This window comes from Aptenodytes forsteri, unplaced genomic scaffold (assembly GCF_000699145.1).
Source record: "Aptenodytes forsteri isolate BGI_AS27 unplaced genomic scaffold, ASM69914v1 Scaffold684, whole genome shotgun sequence".
Taxonomy (NCBI): domain Eukaryota; kingdom Metazoa; phylum Chordata; class Aves; order Sphenisciformes; family Spheniscidae; genus Aptenodytes; species Aptenodytes forsteri.
Genome location: NW_008794231.1, coordinates 106,904 through 110,510, shown reverse-complemented (window position 1 = coordinate 110,510; position 3,607 = coordinate 106,904). Strand labels below are relative to the sequence as shown.

General features: G+C 51.3%; 1 pseudogene; it reads left to right on the top strand.

The window, feature by feature from the left end:
- Positions 1 to 3,129, top strand: part of LOC109279660 — an 8,256-nt pseudogene extending 5,127 nt beyond the window's left edge.
- Positions 3,130 to 3,607: the final 478 nt, after the last annotated feature.

Here is a 3,607-nt window from a genome sequence, read left to right as displayed (position 1 = left end):
TGTGGGAATGGGAGTCTCACTAACGGACATTCCTGAGTTTGATTTTAATGAGCAAACACTGCACCACCCGGCATAACAAGGCACTTAAGCAGAAAACAACGGAGAAAGGAATGTGCAGCTGGAAGGAGAAAAACAAGATAAAGACCATGAAGGCATTTCGCATGATCAGAAAGAACGGGCCAATCTGCTAGAGCATAGATGCGCGTGAACACAAGGCTGTAACCTATCTGCAAGCTGCAGGTAGCGCGTGTCCATAGCAGTTAACTATATAAGCCCTGTTATAAGTGTAAATAAAGGAGAATGACCATACTCATATTGAGATCTGTCATTACTCCGGAATCGCAACTCCCGCTCCGTCGTCGACACTGAACAAAGGGAAACTCCGACAGACCGTCAGTGATTATTTCAGAGTGCTTCAAATTACGTTCCCCATGTGGGACCCTGCTGCCTTTCAGGAGCTGCCAGCCCTGGAGAACGAGGAACATCTCCAGGGTGCCGGGGCGGGGAGAGAAAGTGATACCTTGGGCTGGTCCTCTGACTGAGCTGGGCCGGGCTCCTGGGATGGAGGGAGCTTGTGGCAGGTGAGGAGCACTAGAGAGAGACAGCAGCTCCTTTGCAAAGTGCAGCAGTACTGAGGGCACTGCCTGCAGATTTTGAGGGGTGAGGAGTGAGGCAGAGAGGTTAAAGGCAGTCTGGTGTGGAAAAATGTATAGAGCTCACCGGAGAGGAAAACTTCACAGCCCTTAACACAGTAAGTCTTTCGCTGCAGGGCACATCCTGGAGGGATCTCCTAGAACAGTCATGTGCCATGGTTGGCACAGATGAGAAGGACATGCTCCAGAGCAGGGCTTCGCTGCTGCACCATCAGAGGGAAAAAGCATGACGGCGGCCTTCTCCCAGGGACAGCTTGCAGGGGTGTGAAGCTGGATGTGCAGACAGGGGTGTCCAGGGCTGTCCATCAGAAAAGGGTCCCTGTGCAGCTGCGCTGGGGCAGGGACACTGACGCCTGCCACAGTCAGGACTCAGACTGGCTGGGGCGCTTAGCATGGTGCTGCAGAGGGAAACTGTGGGTGGAAGGAGCTACCCCAGGAGGACAGGGTCCTGCTGTCAAGAGGTTGCTGCATGGGCCAGATATGCTCACAGCTCCAGATAACCCCACAACATTTCCAGGGACACTTTTGAAGAAGACTATCGAGGCAGCATTTACCTGAAAGGGAAGGAGCCTGTGCTTTGGGCTTTTCTCCTCATGGTTCGCTCGTGGCCAGTGGGAGATGGGAATTTCTTTGTGCTTTTTGAAGAAAGCACTGAGACCCCAAGTCTCGTTAGCACTTGTCTAAAGCAGCTTCCTAGCCCCTGCATACACACAAAGATGCCCCTAGGCAGTGGCCGGCTGCCAGGAGGGGCCTGTAGGGAAGATCTGAGCACGCAGGGGGTGGAATGGGGTCTGTGAGCATGGAAGAGACATGGAAAAAGGGAAACAGCTCCCAGCAGGGACAGCTCCTGACAGCAGAGACAGAGATAGGGGCAGAGAGTGAGCAGGAGCTGCTACCAGAAACACCATGGGATGGGGGATTTTGGCACCTCCCTGCCATCCCCTGCAGTGCAGATGCCTTCCCTGGAGCAAACCCTCTGATATCCTCTCCCACCCAGCAAAGCCTCTTCCCCCAAGACCACGGTGGTCCAGGGCATGAATCACTTCTTCAGGATCTGGATCTCGAGTCTAGGAGAAGCGTATGCGTCCTACAACTAATACACAACAAACAAGCCAAAAGTGACTGCCCTACAGTGTCACTGTCTGTGAGGTGGAGAGCACAGCTGGGTAAGGAGAAAGCTTCACAGCATGCCTGTCTGCCTTGCTCTTCTTGCTTCATTTTTCTGGAACATTGCGGTATTCTTCTTTGTTTCTCCACCTATCCGTGCTGCTCTTGGTCTCTGGGGTTGGGATTGGGGTGTGGATCTGCTTCTGTTCTGACACTGACTCTGGGGATCCTGCCCTGGAGGTGTCTTCATGGGAACTTGGAGACCAAGCTATGAGACAACATGCCATTCAATAGTGTTGAAGAATAAGTTGAAACTTTCCTCATTCAGCTCAGGGAAGTGAATGTCTATGAGAAATGAAATGGGTTTTTCTAAGAGAAGTGTTCCCGAAGTTGTCACTGTTTTCCTCCTTTGATAGGTCCCCATTCCCAAGGGGAAGAGATATCCAATGGCAGCTCCATCAAACAGTTCCTCCACCTGGCATTCACAGATACATGGGAGATGCAACTCTCGAACTTCTGGCTCTTCTTGGGCATCTACCTGGCTCCTCTCCCAGGCAATGGCCTCATCATCACCACCATAGCCTATGACCACCACCTCCACACCCCATGTACTTACTCCTCAACCATCTCCATCACTGGCCCAAAATCCATGGCCAATTCCCTCTGGGACACCAGGGCCATTTCCTACTTGGGATGTGCTGTGCAGGTCTTTCTGTTTGTCTTTTTCATTTCAGCAGAGTTTTGTCTTCTTACTGTCATGGCCTACAATCGCTGTGTGGCCATCTGCAAACCCCTGCACTACAGGACCCTCCTGGGCAGAAGAGCTTGTGTCCATATGGCAAGAGCTGCCTGGCCAGTGGTTGTCTCTGTTGCACATGGCCAATACTTTTTCACTAACACTCTGCAAGAGCAATTCTGTGGACCAGTTCTTCTGTGAAGTCCCCCACATCCTCAAGCTCTCTTGCTCAGACACCTACCTCAGGAAAGCTGGGCTTCTTGTGTTTGGTGTCTGTTTAGCATTTGCTTTGTTTTCATTTTGTTATCCTATATGCAGATCTTCAGGGCTGTGCTAAGGATCCCCTCTGAGCAGGGACTGCACAAAGCTTTTCCATGTGCTTCCTTCATCTAGCCGTGATCTTAATGTTTATCCGCACTGCTATGTTTGCCTACTTGAAGCCCCCCCTCCATCTCCTCCCCATCCCTGGATCTGGTGGTGGCTGTTGTGTACTCCATGGTGCCTCCAGCGGTGAACCCCCTCATCTACAGCATGAGGAACCTGGAGCTCAAGGATGTAGTGTGGAATAATGACTGGCTGTTATTTGGAAGCAGTAAACTGCCCATCTTCTTCTGCATAGGCGTTATAATGTAACTCACTACTGTCCCAGCCTGCTGTCTGTGTTTGTTATTGTTGGTCTTTTACTTGTGATAATGTTGTCGTCCCCTTTCTAATTCACTGTCCGCCTTCCACTGACCAAGTGGCTGTGTAAATGAGAAGCCATGTTCTCTGTGTGTTTAAACAAAAATAAAGGCCCCTGCAGTAAACTTTTTTTCTGAGACCCTTCCTCCAAGGCCTTTTTGGAGCTGCAGGACAGTTCCTGCATGCAAAGGTGGAAGGGCAGAGACTCCTGGCATGGCAGTACTGCCAGAGAGCACCAGAGCTTGGTGTTCTGGAGCTGCTCTCTTTCCACTTCCACACACTTCTTCTGAGCGTGGGAGACCTTGTCGCTCTCTACAACTCCCTGAAAGGAGGTTGTAGCGAGGTGGGTGTCGGTCTCTTCTCCCAAGTAACAAGCGATAGGACGAGAGGAAATGGCCTCAAGTTGCACCAGGGGAGGTTTAGATTGGAC